The sequence below is a fragment of the Protopterus annectens genome, chromosome 1.part2, assembly GCF_019279795.1.
Source record: "Protopterus annectens isolate FY-2018-M chromosome 1.part2, PAN1.0, whole genome shotgun sequence".
NCBI classification, from domain to species: domain Eukaryota; kingdom Metazoa; phylum Chordata; order Ceratodontiformes; family Protopteridae; genus Protopterus; species Protopterus annectens.
The window spans coordinates 1,197,991,441-1,198,009,563 of NC_056727.1; the positions used below are offsets into that span (position 1 = coordinate 1,197,991,441).

The 18,123-nt window shown below is 40.6% G+C and overlaps 1 protein-coding gene across 7 annotated transcripts in view; it reads right to left on the reverse strand.

Moving 5' to 3' along the window:
• Positions 1-18,123, reverse strand: part of PAFAH2 (platelet activating factor acetylhydrolase 2) — a 1,159,086-nt gene that overhangs the window by 519,813 nt on the left and 621,150 nt on the right. The gene's annotated exons all lie outside the window — the stretch shown is intronic.

Genomic DNA, 18,123 nt, shown 5'->3' on the forward strand with positions numbered 1-18,123 from the left:
AAAGACATGGAGACAGATGATTATTAGAAAGATGAGAATGTTATGGAAGAACATAAGAGATGAAAATAAATAAGTAGTATGTGTTGGCTGAAGAGGTAGAACAGCATATATTAGTAGAATGGAATGATTAAAGTGAGAGCTTCTTCTGATGTTTGGCCATTACCACCTGGTAAAATAAGGAAGTGTTCATGAATTCAGAGAGAGAAAGGCATAGTTACAGTACATAGGTCATGCATCTGCTTTGAGGGTTGTGCAGGTACAGGTATCAGACAGGTATTTTTTAGATTGGTTTTGAAGTTGGAACTCAGCAGTGAAGATGGACATAGTAAACAAACCACATAGCTTTGCAAGGGATGGTCTGTACCTGTCTCCCCTAGGCACCTGAATATTGGCCAAAACTTTATCCATCTCCTTAGATTTTTTTAAAGCAATGCCAAATTGACAAAACTACCAACATAGCAAATAAAACTCAAAGAAACCTATAAGTGCTACTACTCAATGCTAGAAGTCTAAACAAGAAACTCCACACCCTACAAGCTTTCCTCACTTTGAACAATATAGACACCTGTGCTGTTACCAAGACAAGGTTTAAATTCACAGACAGTACTGTGGCAGTGCAAGGCTTCAGTGCCTTCCACACATGTAATCTATCAGTTGCAGAGTGTGTGACAAAAGGTGCTGGAGTATTGATCTAAGAGAATGGGCAAACTGCACATCAGCACCCTGACTGGAAAACAAGCGTTCTCCAGCAGGGTATTAATGTATAGGTAATGTCCGCTGAAAAACGAGTATGCCACTTCACAGTAGCATATTAAGATGCCGCGCAGCTTGGACTGAAGGAAAAAAAAACGGCTGCCATTATTTTACCCTCGCCAAGCAGCGCTTCTACTGTTCAGCTAGTGTAAAATATATTTAAAAAGAAAACTGAAAAACAAAAGTGTGTGTGTGTGTGATGCGAGTGAAAGCAAGAACAATCGAACCATTACTTTACACTCGTTAAGCATCGCTTTTGCTGTTCAGCAAGTGTAAAACCTAAACATAACAGAAAAAAGTGTGTATGTGTGTGCTTATGCTTCTGTCTGTGTGAGTGAATGCGTGTATGAAACCAAAGTGTGTGTGTCTGAGTGGCAGAGAGAGACAGAGAAGAGTGAAAGCAATCCAACAGTGGCAGGAGCAGCATTCAAGAGGTTTACGTACCTCTCATCTCTTAGTTAAGTGAATAAAACCTAAAATAAAGGGGAGATAAAGGCTCAAAACAGGAACATATTCCTGTTAAAAAAAATCACAAAGTCGTTGCAGTAATTGGACTTGTGTTAGCATGCATTTTCAGAAGCACAGGTCTGTGTGTATGTGGGGGGGGGGGGCGGTGTCTGTGCGACACAGGGAGAAACAGTGAGATTGATGTAACATTGGCAGCAGCAGCGAAGAGGTGTGTGTACTTCTTGACCTTTTAGCTCAAGAAATGTGGGTAAAGCCTGAAATAAAGGGGGAACAAAGGCTCCAAAATAGGAAAATATTTTAAATGTTATACTTAAAAAATGAAAAAGTAAGTTAAATAACAGAATTTGTGTTAGCATGAATTTTCTGAACGAAATAAAGCCTAAAAGTCAAATGTATGTCATTATTTAGTGACTTCAGTCCCCAATGACTGGCAATAAACCATTTTAGCTCTAACGTACCAAAAAAAAAAAAAAAAAATCAAATATCTACATTTTTTTAAAAATAATAAAGGATATATTTTGGATGTAAAAAGCTTCCTCTAAAACATTTACATATACTACCGAAACTCTGAAACATTAGGTGGAAGAAATATTTTACATAAAAAAATATATAAACAAAATAATATAGTAATAAAAATATGTAAGTAAGTAAGTAAAACAACAATTTTATAGACAGCCCCATTCTCTAAGCACAATAATGCCCTCCAGGGTGTGTGTTAATGTGTAACCAATGTTTTTCCAGGGGTATAGAGGCCCTATGCCTGTGGCATTGGGCCTCAACACCCCTGGGTGGGCATTAATTACACATTAACACACACCTGGTCAGCCATTATTGCTTGCTTAGCAACAAGTATATCTCTACATTGGTTAAACAGGATGGTGCCCTGGAATTTATCTATACGCAAATCACCATAGACAAAATCCCACACCATATCCTAGCAAGCTATAGGTAACCCTCTATATCCCTAGAATCCCATAATTCATACTTAGACCTACTGAAGACACTCACCATGAAACCAAATACCCACATCATATTTTAACTACCCCTTTATAGACTGGGAACATACACTGCCTTATATTCACAAGCACAACGATTCCTGGACTTTATTAACAGAAATACGGTTGACCCGGTCATACACACGCCCAGAAGAGGCATGCAGAACCGAGTATTCATCAATATGGGAGAGCACTGCACAACCCCCCCCACCCCCACCACCCGTGTCATGTCCTCACCAGTGAGGTCGGACCACAAAGCTGTCTCCTTTGAAATAAGAATCAACTTAGTAACCCCAGCAAACCCCCCTAACAGCTAGGAACTATTCCAAAACAAACTACATTTTTATTTACTTATCTACTTGACATTTGTTGACCAGGAAAGTCTGACTGAGCTACAGCCCTTCTTCGATGAAGGCCTGAGGAGGAAAGCTCCACAGAGGTATAAAAAGGTTACAAAAATAGCATTAATGAAAACACGGCCGAGAATGTAGAGTTTGGTACTCAGTAGGTTACAAAAGTGCATCAACAGAAGTAAATGCACACATAAACAAAGAGGTGTCTCTGATAGTAGCAATTTGATTGCAAAATGTATGATGAAGCAAACAAGTTAATAAGATCCATCCTATTAAATGATAGTTTGTCAAAATTCAACATTTCTCCTAACCCACAGTTCACAACAACCTATGTGGAAATGTTCACAGACACCCTGAACAACAATGTAAATGGCTGTATAGAGATAGCTGTACCTACTAGAAGTAAGCCCAAATGAAACTCTGAAATCAAACCACACTGGTGGAATCCTAACCTTACTAGGGTATATAACATAAGGAAAAACATTATGGCTAAAATCAGGAACAGCAACTTCCATAATGATAAGTGCTCTCTAATTAAACTAAACAGGAAAATAAGAAAACTAATTAAGACCAATAACAAGGTCAAGTTAGCCTCATAGACTAAAGACAACCACAAGGCCTTATACAGCTATGTCTGAAGCCTAAAAGCCAGCACACATCAGTGTGCTGAACTGGTGGTCAATGGAGCCACCTTCACTGAGCAGGTAGACAGCAAATTTGCTGGTTGACAGATTCAGCTCAAACTTCACCATCCACTACCCCTGCCTCCCTCATGAAATATCTACTAGAATAACCCCCCCCCCAGCTATTAACAGATACCAGGCCCTGGCGGTGCTTGCCAATGCAAAAAACAAAGCCTCAATGGGTCCCGACAATATCCCAGGATGCCTTCTAATCAGCTTGAAACATGATCTCTCTGTACCACTTGAGTCACTTTGCAACTACAGCCTCAAAACAGGCTTTGTACCATAAGAATTGGAGGACAGCAATGGTTATCCCACTTCACAAGGGTGGACCATCAACCAACCGACCCTGAAAACTGTAGACCTACTAGTCTGATTAGTCTAATATGCAAAGCCATGGAACCAATTATCATGGAAATGATCAATAAAGACATAGGCAACCTACAAACATTGGGCTCAACCCAGTTTGACTTTATTAAGGGAAGGTCATGCTTACAAAACCTGGTGGATTTCTTTGAGAAAGTCACCAAGGTAATGAATGAGGGAAAATGGTGCCTACCACCTACCTGGACCTAGCTAAGGCTTTCTATATAATATCTCACTCAGTTATAATTTACAAATTCACCAAACTAAGCATAAACTCTTATATAACTCACTGGATTGCCAGCTGGCTCACACACAGAACCCAGGAAGTCAGGATTGGTGATACCATCTCCAGTAAGAGACAGGTCACCAGCTAGGCTCCCCAGGGCTCTGTGCTTGAATCGCTCCTATTTGGCATCTATTTCTCAGAGGTAAAGGCTAAAGTTAAGGGCCTTTGGCTAATCAAGTCTGCAGATAACTACAAATTGGGGGCTATCACAGATTCCCCCTATGACTCAAACATCTTACAAGAGGGTCTAACACAAATAAATGACTGGTGCCAAAGTCGCAATGCATTGTTGGATCCAGATCTGACGGACCTTTTGCACATCTGCAAAAAAGAACAACATCAGAACCACTAGATCCAAGGATTTAAATTTTGCTTGTGACATAAATAAGTCTTGTTGGCAAGACAGATATGTGTCTCAGAGATCACCATGCTCTGGAACAGGCTCCCATCCATGTGAAGCAGAATCCATCTCGAGCTCCACTTAAGCATAACTTTGACCAATGGATGGGAAATCAGAAATTACCCTGGGGTTTTTGGCCCCCATGTCTCTGATAGACAGAGACAGACAGTAATGCCCACATTAACATACTCCCCGCATAATTTCTAAAGATTTCTTAACTAACATACCCCTTCCTAATAAATGCCCATGACACATAAGGACACAACTGGATAGGAGTGTATGGCTAGGCTTATAAAGGCCCTGGCTGTCATTAGACAAAAATTACCACAATGATGCATCTGTGTTGTCTGTTTTTATCCTTCCTCAACCATTGAGTTTTGGATCCAACCTTGCACTATGACCACTTCTCAGACTTTGGATTTGTAGCTCAAGCTCTTCTCCCATCATCCTTTACCAAGCCCAGATTATCACAGAATGAGTTTGCCCCATTGATATAATCAAATAGAAGGAAACAATTCAGATAATGTCTAGAAACATGATAGCAAAAGTATCTGGAGCTGAGAAAAGGAAGAGATCAAAAGGGTACACCTCCAGGTCACATCAGGAAACCATATGAATGCTTCTTCCAGTGGAAGAGGGAAGGAGGGAGGGTAGGTCAAGGAAGTATGCAAACAAGCAACACAGATGCATTGTTATGGTAAGTACAAAATGTTTGTATCTGATGTTGCCCTTTTTGTTCTTTCCTCAATCACTGGAAAAGAGTCCCCAGCAAGTAAAAACTCAGGGTGGTCTCATGGAAGGATATTCTGAAGTATAGTAGAAGCAAAAGCTGAAATGACCTTTGGAATAAATTAGAAATAATTTTTTTCTCGAAGTAACCCTATCTTTGTGAATGAATGAGGCAGAGATGACTCACCGTAAGAACTTGTAACTCAAATACTTATTTTGCAGAAGTCAGAGCAAAAAATGATAATGTTTTTCCAGAAAGAACTTCAATCAGCCTCATGACCCAGTTCAAAAGGAAACAGTGCAAGATTTTTTCAGTATAAAATTAAAATCCCAAGAGAGAGCCACCTATATTCTAGACGAATGGATGTGTAAAACCACTTCAAAAAATTTCAGATAAGATAGAATGGGGGAGGGGATCTAAAAGTAGATAAGTAGAGGTGGTGTACACATAAATCTTGAAAAAGGAGTAATAGAGGCCACAGCATAACAACATACACAAACACTACAGAATCTAGGAGTCTAAGCCTCAAAGAGATCCTATTTCTTGGTTTGGCATTTTCCAGTTACCCATACATGATTTTCTAGTAGTAGGTTTCTTTGCCTCCTTTAATAACTGAAGCATATTAAAAAAAAAAAAAAAAAAAAAAAAAAAAAAGGAAGTGTCTAAAAGGTATTAAAATGTTTTCATCCAAGCATTTACTTGAAGTACTCAACACAGCAGAAGGTAGGGTTATAAAAAACAACCCATGTCCTATGTAAATCAATCGATTCTGTTTGAAAACTTGTGGTAAATGCAATTGACTGCTTTCAAAGGAAAGGAGAATTACTGTTGCCTGAGACAAACAGGGGTCACTACTACTATCTTTAGTGAGTTCTTCTGAGTATTTAAGTACAGTTGTGTATATAACTTACCATAAATGCAGATATTCTTGTAAACGAATGTTGCAGAACCAAGTCTTAGGATGTCCTGTTGTGCAGAAACTTATGGCTGGCCCAAATACCATAGTCTTTACCATCCCCCAGCCGGCTGAAACTCTTGTCATCTGATGTCAGGACTTTGTGGTATAAATGGTCACTGGCCAGCATCACTGTCAGGTCTTTCTTGGCCGAGGTTTCTCAGACAGAGCACAACTTGCCCTTTTGACCCTACTGACAGCAGTGACATTCTATATAAGGGGAAGGTGATAGGTAGAGTATCCACCCCAACCCCAGGTCAGAAAAAAGAGGGCTTCGTGAGAAGGAAAGGGTACTGCAACATTGATCTACTCAAATATCTACAATTATGGTAAGTTATTTATACAGCTCTATTGTGTTTGCTGTACTTAATGTTGCAGTCCTAAGACTTGGGAGAAATCCCAAATTTTTACTTTTGAGGTGGCTGGAGAATACTTTGTGCCAGTAACACAAGGCTCTGTTGGATATCAAAAGCAAGCCCACCTCTGACTGTGGATATAGCACCAAGGTGGTAGTATTTGGCAGAAGACCAAGTAGATGCTTTCAGTACTTACTGGGTTGGTGCCCCTTTCAAGCATGCCGTGGTGGAAGCCTTTGCCCTTAAAGGATGAGCCCCGACTCTGACAGGAATTTGCTTAATGTGGCGAGAAAAAAAAAGGTAACGCAACTTTCTATCCATTTGGAGATGGTCTGTTCCCTCACTGCTTTCCACTGTTTATCCTCTGCAACGGCCACCAAAAGCTGATCAGAAATGTTTGGAAATTTACTTCTATACAGACAGAACCATAGTTGTCTGTACAGAGAATGAAGACTTCCCACTCCCTTGTTATAGGGACTGGAAAAATAACACAGGAGGTGAATAGCCTGATTCAAAGAAACTTCTGATATGACCTTGCACAAAAAAGGAAGGGTTAGTTCTTAAAGTTACTCTATCCCTTTGGAAAATGAGAAAGGGTTCCTTAGACATAAGGACTTGTAGTTTGGATATACACCTGGCTGAGGTGAGCACCACCAGCAGCAGCACAGTATTCCAAGTAAGCAATATGACTGGTGCTATTGACCACTGGGTCAAATGATGGTAGTGTTAGATTTTCTAGCACAATTCAGGTTCCAGGAGGATGCAGGTCCTAGCCTGAGGCTGGGGGCATGGTTACACTGCAAGATTCCTTTCAGAAACTGCTTCATGTAGGTATGAACATGGGGGGGGGGGGCAGGGGTAGGCTGTACATTTACACTAGAGTAAGACAGTTGTCCTTTATACAGGAGGGAGAAGCATTCTATTACCTGTTCTAACCCTACTTTGGTGGATAGAATACATTTTGTCTTGCACCAGACTGAAATCCTTTTCCATTTTGACACGTTATGACTTTCTGGTACTAGGGTTTCTAGCCTCCTTTAGAATTGCTAACATGTCCTCTGAAAAAGACTACCAGGAAGGGATCAATATCATTCTAAGTGTCCTCAAGGTGGGATCCATGTCAGACCCTTTGCTCTGAGTTGCAAGGTTCATGCAGGGAGAAGGAGTAATGACTCGCTCTTTACTGACAGTAAGGAGGAGGAAGAACCAGTGCTGCATGGGCCAGTAAAGAGCAATTAGTAACACCCTTGGTCTCTCCACTCTCACTTACTACAACACCCTGGGGATGACAGCACTTGAGGGAAGGTGTAATAAAGGGGGTCTGTACAGCTGAAGGAGACAGTATCTGTTCTCCACATCCCTCTCTAGGGGTTCTTGAACAGAACTTGCAGAGCTGCCTGTTCTCTGAGGAAGCATAAAGGTCTACCTCTGGCACACCCCATTTGTGTGCTGGGTCCAGAAAAACTTCTCTTTTAGCATCAATTCATTGGGGTCTGGGGGGATCTGCTGAGATTGTCTACTAGCAGGCTGCCCAGACCTGGGGATGTATAATGCAATAGGCATCAGAATACTGGTACTGGCACCTGCCACAGTTCCACTGTTAATCTGCAGAGGTGGTAGGAATAAGTGCCTCCCTGCTTGTTGATATACCACATCACTGTGGTATTGTCTGTTAGTATCTTAATTGCTCCTGATACTACTTTTTCTCTAAATACTCTAAAGATCAGTATTACTGCCATCATTACTTCTACACTGACGCACAGAGCTGCCGTGTGCCTGTCCCATGTCCCCATTGTGGAATTTGTAAGAAAGGAAAGGAGGTACTGAACATAGTCCCAGCTGCTCCCTACCGGAGGCAGGCTAGTTTGTCACTTTCATTGATACATAGGCTTTTCTCCCCCTACGGGGTTTAGCTTTCTCCTGTTTTGGGGGAAGGACCGAGGCTTGCTTGGATAGTTACTGTTGTATCTGGGGATAGGGGAAAGACAGAGTTTTCGCAAACGTCAAAAACAAAACAAAAAGCAAAACAAAAAGCAAACAAAAAGCAAAACAACAAAAGGGGGCACATATAGATGCGAAGATTTATTATCGTGGTACCTCGGCTTTTTGCCTTCAAGGGATAACCAGTTCAAATCAACAGTCACACTAATTAGTTCAATGAATCAGTTAATAGTTAAAATTTAAATGCCCATGTTTTTCAAAGTGACTGAGTGCCATCAAAGTAAACCATACACACCAAAGGAATTATAAATATATAACCCCACCAAAAAAACACAACACAGTAAGTTAAAAAAATTACAAAGTACGTACAACTTTCTGACTGAGACCTCTGGGGGGCTGCCATAATTAAAAAAATAAATGTAGTTTCAAGCTGATTTAATTTCTTAACAAAATCTCATCTCTCACCCACCATAGGCTGTGCTAAAATGCTGAAAAATAAAGATTCCCCATCACCAAAATATTCCTTGAGAACGTGATTAACAACAGTGCTATTTATATTACCCTCCCTAATGTCTGCCAGACACTCCAAAATTCTAGTTTTAACCTTCCTAACACCACATGAATGACAATTAAACCTTCTTTGGGACATGAACCTACATCCAAATGAAAGTGTTGGAAATATTCCTGATCCTTCCACACAAACTACAATTGCCACAAGGGAAAGAAACCACCGGTTTAGAAGATGTTGCCCATCCAAAAACAGGGCGACTAAGCAGCTTTTTCAAATTACAAAACTGACTATTGGAAAATGAAATATGTTCAGGGAACAACTTCCCCAGTACTTCATCTGACACCACCATGGGGTACAAACCCATCACCACCATCTTCAAAATTCCAGAAAAAGAGCTGAATCTAGCCACATAAAACAACCTGGTATTACCTTCCTTTTCCATTAGCTTCAAAATGGTTTCTGAATCCCCTCCAGGTTCTAGCATAACCCTGCTCCCTAAAATAACCCCCTTCTTTCAATTTATTCTTGGCCTTCTCCAAAGTGCCCCGAGAACAGCCCCTATCAAGGAGCCTCTGTTCCACTTCAGATAAAAAAAAATCCTTAGATCCAAACTCTGAAGTATTAGACCAAATCCTCTTAAATTCACCATATGGAAAGAATTAATAAGATGTGTGGGGTGCATACTAGATGCATGAAGGATGCTGTTCACAGCTGTGGGTTTTCTATATGGTCTGAATTAGATTTTTCCATTAATATCCACAAAAAGTTCCACATCCAAAAAACTGATAGATGTCTGACCCACCTGATAACTAAACTTTAAACCATGTGTGTTGTCATTCAATGTTTCCACAAACTTCACAAAATCTCCCATGGCATCCTTACAAATAAAAAACAAATCATCTATAAACAGTCTATAAATACTGACATTATCAGAAAAAATTTGTTTGCATAAATAAACCATTTTTCAAACTCCCCCATATATAAAATAGCATATAAGGGAGCAAATGGCGCTCTCATGGCTGTTCCTTTGTTCTACAAGAAAAATTCCTTTTCAAAAACAAAATAATTGTGAGATAAACAAAAATAAACCAAATCCAAAATATATGAAGTACTTGGGCCCTCACCCAAAATCCCTGGAATAGCCTCGAGACCCCATCTAGTAGAAATGTTAGTGTACACAGCTGAAATATCCATAGATACCCAAAATAATCCTGATGCCATTCCAAATTATTGATGGACATACAAAGTTCCTGCATATTTTTAATATGAGCAGGAACTCTTACGAGATGTTCCTTTAACAAGGAGTCCACCAAGACCACCACATTCTCTAAATAAGAGCCAATACCCAACACTACAGGTCTCCCCGGGAGATTCCTCTGATCCTTATGGATCTTCGGAATGGCATAAAACACTGGGTCACGAGGCCTTGCAATGAACAATTTTTTAACATCTTGTGCAGACAAAAATCCCAACCTTTCTTCTTTTTCCAATAACTCCAACAATTCGTTCTTGAACCAGGGAAAGGGATTACACGACAATTTTTCATAGTCATCACCACTCTGCAACAAACTATAAATCATGTCATTGTACCTTTTTCTATCCATGATAACCCAATTACCCCCTTTATCTGCCTCTTTAAAAACATATTTATTCACATTTTCACATAAACTTTTTAAAATCTGCCAGTCTTCTTTAGTAAGATTGAATTTGTTGCATTTAAATTTTTTTGAACTCTCTTTCAATATTACTATATAACAATCCTTCAAACATGCTAACAATAAGACAGTTTTTTGGGGGGGAGGGGTAAAAAACACTTTCTGAACAAAGTAGCAGGAACATTTAAATGTCCATAGCCTGTGTAAAACAAAACGCCATCATTCACATCACTTACATCTTCCAATAACATATCACCATCCAAGTTGAAATCTGCACAACCATACACAGACAAATTTAAGAGGGAATCATCAGATTCAACAGAATTATCATTATTAACAATATTGTCTTTTCTTTTAGAAAAAAACACCTTTAAATGCAGTTTTTGGCAAAACCTACTCGCTTCAATAAGTAAATTAGCCAATGTCGGACATTTGGTGGGAACAAATTTAGCTCCCTTCAACAACACCCTTTCAGCAACAGGAGAGATACACAAGTCTGATAAGTTCACAATTTTCAAAGAGTCAAACTTCATGGAAACAACACTGTCTCAATTCACTTCAACTTCATTAGATATAAAAAAATCCATGATTCACTGAAACCGTTTGCCTTTGTGTTTGTTCTTGCTACCCCTGTTCTGGCCATTTTGTTGAAACCCCATCTGTTGTTCCGAATGGCTCCCTTGTGCATATGAATCGTCATGGAGATTCTCAAGAGAGACACTCTTTTTATACGACGTCTCAACCGATGAAGCAGATGAATCACGCAAAAGGAACAAACTGTAGAAAACCTAAATTTAGACCATCCTGGTGTGATTTCCATTGCCAATGGTACACAGAGCCGTTACGGAAATCATTAATACCCCTAGACAGTTTTTTCTTCTTTCTAGCTATGGTATCTGATCCCAATTTCTCCAATCTTTGCCTATTTTCACCATGTTAATATAATAAATGGAATTGGATACCTCATTTTTCAATGTCTCTTCCATATCAGTAATCTCCTGCCATATTTTGTCCAGCGACCTGAGGTTTTGCTTTACCAAAATACGCAGCCAGCCCAAAGTGCATTCCAATAAGACCTGTCTCCACTCCTCTTACAGGTCCTGCTCATCATCACCAAATTCACCTGCAGGCAAACGATCCACCCTGAGTCCCCTCGAAGTGATGTTTAGACTCCGATACTTTTCCAAAAGTTTGACATCATAGAACAAATTTATCTCCTTGGACATGAGCTTCTCCAACTGTTCAAAACGTATGGAGAACCCATTCTGGCCCAACGAATTCCACACATCCAAATTAACAAACTTGGCTTCTCTCTCTCTCTAACAAACTCGGATAAAGAATAACTAGTTGAGGCACTCATTGTAGTAGTAGTGGAAAACATCCCAGGTATGGCCCCAGCTCTATCCAGACATCATAAAAAAACAAAAATTGCGACCAACCGGAAGGAAAAAAAAAAAAAAAAAAAAAAAAAAAGAGGCCAAGTATAGATGCTAAGATTTATTATCCTGGTACCTCGGCTTTTCACCTTCAAGGGATAACCAGTTCAAATCACCAACAGAATAAATAGTCACACTAATTAGTTCAATAAATCAGTTAACAGTTAAAATTTAAATGTCCATGTTTTTTAAAGTGACCATGTGCCATCAAAGTAAACCATAAACACAAAAGGAATTATAAACACATAATCCCACCAAAAAAACAACACAACGCAATAAGTTAAAAAATTAAAAATTAAGTACAACTTCCTGATTGAGACCCCTGGGGGAGAGACGGTCATAATTAAAATAAATGTAAGCAGACTTTCTTTACTGACTTCATTTGCTTCCCTTTCTGGTCCGGTCTCTCAAACACCTTCACAGCTTGAGGCCTGAGACAACCCCCTTATCTAGTGGAGCATTAAGGAGCTTAGCCTTAATACGGCTAACGGGGGTTGTGTCCTCAGCCCAGCATATATCCTTGTGATGGCCCCATAGCCGCTACGCTACATGATGCATCCAATGAACCATAGCTACATTTAAATGAAAGTCTGCACAACTAGGAGGTCTACAATGCACAAATCCTGGATGTCCTTCTAGAGGCTCTTGTCTTGCATCCCCTCTGCCTTAATTTTAATGGGTTCCTCAAGGTGTTTAATCATGTGGAGCCAACAGTTCAGAGCTGTCATGGCCAGGGTGGCCAAAATGTAGGTCTTTTTTGCCAGTCTATGAGCCTACTCTCCCCATCATTTGGCAAAAAATTCTTGGAAGCAGGCCCAGATGATTCCTAACTGGATTGCACAGACACCTGATTCTTACAGAGGTGTCTGTGGGATTCAATCACTCTAAAGAAGCAATCAGGCTTTCTGGGGGAAAGTGTGTGTGTGTGTGGGGGGGGGGTGAAGCTGTAATGATAGGTCAGACAACACATCATCCAAGACTTTGCGGACTGAAGGTATAACCAGGGTCTAGGAACAGGTAAGCTCAAGAGCCTTCTGTAATTGGTGTCAGTCTGGGAAAATTTCCTAGACTTTCAATTACAGGATTCCTTCATTCTATAAAGGGAATCCCTAAAGGATAAATCTTCAAGAGGACAGTCCAAGGACAAAGGGTCTTCAGAGTCAGACTATAAATACTGCTGTGAGGGGGAGTTGTTTCACACAGGCAAGTTACCCTTCATCTTCTTCCTCTCAGGAAGCAATGTCTCCCTGGGGGAGGGGTCCCTTTTCCTTTTCCCAGAAGAGGTTCCTGGCCCATGTTCTTTTTCAAGGGTGGGTTGTCTTGACTTCATGAAATCCATGAAGACTTGTGCCAGCCTGATTAGATCCTGTGGAGAGACCTGAGCAAAAGTGGAAAGAGATCTGGATAGTATCAGCTGGGACAAAACTATCTGATTCTTAGACTGGAGCATTCTGGGCTTAGATATGGAAAAGGCTTCCCACTCATAACCTCAGTTCAGTTCCCAAGTACTTCCTCACAAGGAATGTCTCAGTCAGCAAACCTCTGGTTCTGGAAGCTATGGCCTGCATTTTGGCTTCAGATTCAACCTATGTCAGTCTGTTGTCAGCTTGTGAGGACGTGGACTGCACCACAGTTATGGTGGCCTTCTGAGTGGACATGCCAGAGGACTCAGACCTAACAAGCATAGGGTCAGGGGACAACAAAGGTGCCAAATCTGTGTTGGAGATTTTGAACTACGGTGGGGAGTTGAACACAGAGATACTTTCTGCCTCCTCCACATCTTTCTCCTTCTAGCATTCCTCTTTATACCTCTTTGGGATGCCTACCCGGGAACAAGCTGACACCATAGCATGCAATAGCTGAGTACTGCCGGACTCCAAGTACTGCCTGTGGGATTCAGCCCTATGCTTAACAATTCTGTCATTAAATTTAGTACAAAAAGGGCAGCTTGGCATGTCATGCTTGGACCCTAAACAGAACAGAGTAGAAATCTTTTCCAAAGATCTGTTTCCCTCAAGAGAAACAATTATTAACCTTTTTAAACATTAAACATTAGACAGCTAAATATAACTAGAAGTAAAAATAGGTTTCCCAATGTGATACTTAGCTGAATCCTCTGCATTCAAGCTGCATGACGATACACACACATAAGCAGTCTTGTGCATTGGACTGGCACAGCAAGACAGAATTGAAAATGGTGCTGACAGCCATTTATACCACTGACATCCTAACGTCAGACAAGAGCATCAACCAGCTGTAGATAGTGAAATACTCTGGCATTTAGGCCACACACGGGCTTCTGCAAGGCAGGAATTCACAAGACTTAGTACTGTGACATTAATTATGATGAACATTCCTGGTTATCAGAGGAAAGGATGGAAAAGCATATCGGCACATTTCTGTTTATGGCAGTAAAAGACATCCATCATTCAAGCCTGCATATAAAGAGGCCCGGTGCAGGATTCTTTAACTGTCTGTTGTGCCTGGAGGTAAATAGATATACATGAAGAGTTCTCCAGAGATGGAAAAAATCCTGGAAGACCCCTCTGTACATCTTCCATTCATGAGGGTCTGCCTTAGTCCTGTTTAACTCATCTGCAATAATGCTAGGAAAGAAAATGATCTGAGATGTAGATCCTAGGCTACCATAGCTATTTTGCTAATGTGGCAGGATCTGGTTCCTCTTGTTTATTAATATATCCTGTCACTGTGGTATAATCTATGATTACCAACAAAGGGCCTGAAGTCCAAAGATAGTTAAGAAATTGAAAAAACAAAACATTCATTAGAGATGACATCTTTTTTTTTCAGGTAGCACACTTGCTTTTGTTGCAGAAGGCTGTGGGTTCTATTCACACATCAGGTAGAGGGACTGCTGCCACTGCAATGCAGCATAAAGGGCAGGGAGGAGGGGGTGCTGCACTGCTGAGTGTGCTGCCCTTTGGATGAGAAGTTAAACAGAGGTTTGGTGGTAGCTCAGGTGGATGTAAAAGATCCCACAGCACCTACTGAAAAGAGTAGGGAAAGTTTCCTGATGCCCTGGCCAAACTTCCCCTAAGTACTATGAATACTATCTCGGGTCTCCCCTGTAAAGAGGCCAATAGGCTAGTGGGACTAACCCAGTTAACAAAGGCTAGATAGATAGACAGACAGATATGTGGTTTACATTTATCTTGTTTCACAGACCCTGGACTTTCACCCCTCCTCCAAGCCCCTTGTATACAGTTCCTCTAGCAAGGTCAGATGAAGGGTCCAGTATTGCCAATGTGCAATAGGACTTTACATCAGACTCTCTCCCTTACACAGCAGGACCTCTGCCACAAGGCACACTTCTGTGACAGTTTTCTCTGAGAATACTGTCATTGTGCAATAGCCTGTGGACATTAGACCCTTCATCTTACACACCAAGAGCTCTGCCACAAGGCACATCTCTGCAAAAGTTTCCAATGAGAATACGGTCACTCTTTGATGTAAGCAAGTTTAAATGAAAAGCCTTGCTGTATATTCACTTTAACTAGTTAAATATTTGCCTGCCCTGTGCTAGAAAGTGGCTGTGACATTTTTCCCAAAGGAGTGGTACTTGTACCCTAAGGTCCACTTACCAAATTTGCCACTGCCCTGCAACCTGACCATCAGATTACACTTCATAAGCCATTTACTTTATATTCTTAGCTTCTTCCTGTCTCCATTCAGTAAATGCAAAAAAAAAACATGTTCTACTTTGTGCCTCTATGCTAACTGTTGAGCATCAGCCATAAACTGATTGCTCTCTGTAATAAATATCTTATGGGTGGTAAGCCCACCATGCTTGGCTTCGCTTTGCTCCCCTCCCCACCTCTAAATTCCTACTCACCCAACCTTATTCCACCATTATACTTTCCACATATACCTATCACTGACACCCACTCCCTATACCTTCCCCAAACAACTTTACTACTATCAAAGTAATACTCCTGTTTCTGTATTCCTTTTCTTTATTGTAAATAACAATTTAGCATCATTTACAATTGCCATTCTGCTTTCCATATTAATTTGTACTATACCCTCTCCTACACAGCACCCTTCCAACTATATCTCTATTCCGTTCCTGAACAAAACTCCCGCTTCCTTTCATCCCTGCAATCTTTTCTCACATACTAAAATCAGATTAATATTTATCTCTAATCGCTTCCTCTGTAATACCTCTCAACCTTCCTTTTATCTCTCTATACTGCTTCTACCCCTTTATCCTCAATCAGTCTATGCCGATACACAATTAAATCCCTATTTTTATTTCTTACTACCCTTCTTTACCACACCTACTCTACACTCTTAACAGCCTCTGCACCATAAAAATGTATCCTCATTCATATCAATACTTCCCTATACCTATCAATCCACCTTATCAATCCCCTTTACCCATCAACCCTACCCATCATCTTACTCTACTCCTCCAATTAATCTCTACTACCTATAATTGCATGCCTTCATTCTCCTTACACCACATACTATCACCTATCCATACATCCTTCTAAATCCCAAAGAAGTCAATATTTTATCTTCTATCACTAGCATTTCTCACTACACTCAAACTCTCAACCAGCTATCACAAGTCTCTCCCTCCCTGTTGCTTACCTACTCTTACCACATAATAGTTCATTCAGAATTCCACAACACATTTCTCTAATATCTCCTCTAGCCTACTCAATATTATTTACATTACCACCCTGAAATACAAAAACATTTATAAAGTCAGGCCCAAATATAAATGGCTCTTCAATAGCAACAATGGTAACTGGACAATTATACTGGGACGGGATATGCATCCCAATCCTGTACCCAGTCATCTAACTCCAGACCGCACTAAACTATCTCCCAAACATCCTGAAACAGCAATAGGCTACCTCTTCATCTACCTACGACTTGACATTCTATACAGTACCCTAATAAATCTCTACAACAAAAACAACAAAAGCTCTTGCCTGTATAGCCCATTACTCCCCTGACCTTTTCACAGCCACAAAAAACTGTTTAAAGACAATTAACAAAGATACAGAAATACTCCCACCAGGTTAAAATATACATAAACTAGCTAGAACCAACAAAAAATAAGGTACAATTCCTATTTTCTACAGGGATCTTTTAGGCCTCTTCACTTACCATGACACTATACCCACTTTCAACAATGCTGAACTTCTCATCTCATTCCTCAAACTGAATACTCACAACTCTCTAACCATCATAGGTCCATACATATTCCCATCCTGGAAGAGATCTTCTCCTGGAACTCTGCCAATGTTAAGACTGGAAATCATCTTGCCAGGAGAGGTTAAAATAGACTGGCAAAAGACGGTCCTAGACAACTCAACAAATTCAGTTTAGCTATACAGTTTATACCAACTGATCTAGACTCCAACTAGAGTTAACAAGGCCACTTCTAAAGAATCCATCCTAGACTAGATTTTAACATTCACCTCAAAATGTACAGTTGTGTACCTACCATAAATGTAGATGTTCGAGTGTATTCACTGTTGCAGTCATTACACTTGGGTTATCCTGCTGGCAGGCTACCCGCAGTCGGCCTGAATTCCAAAGTCCTGGTCCGGCGTCGGTTGCTGTCGCCTCTTCCCTGACGTCAGTGCGCCAGGGGTATATAAGATGCAGCCGACACCATTTTCTTCAGTTTTTCTTGCCCCAGATGTCAGGTGCCCCCAAGAAGGTAGGCAATATATATTGCTTATAAAAACATACACTAAAATAAAACAATACCTTCATCTACAAGCAAATACACCACATAGGTTGTATAGGATAGAGCAGTATAGATAAGTCCCAGCAAAGAAAGGGGGATGGCGGGACGGTAACCTGGACTGCAACAGTGAATACACACGAACATCTACATTTATGGTAGGTACACAACTGTACTACGTTCTTCGTGTTTCACTGTTGCAGTCATTACACTTGGGTTGAATCCCAAAGCTGAGGTAGGGCGGCTGGGTCTAAATAGGATCCGGAGTGGCTAAGAGGCCCTGCAGAACTGCAGTGGCAAAGCCTGCTCTGGATTTAGAATAAAGAGGTAAGTGATAATGCTTGGTAAAAGTGTGCAGTGAACTCCAAGTTGCAGCCTCCAAAATTTCCTTAGTTGGTACTCCTCTGAGAAAGGCTGCTGAAGTGGCTGCTGCTCTGGCAGAATGTGGCCTAATAGTCTTAGGCACTGACTTGCCATGCTGTGCATAGCAGAAACGAATGCAGTGTCCTA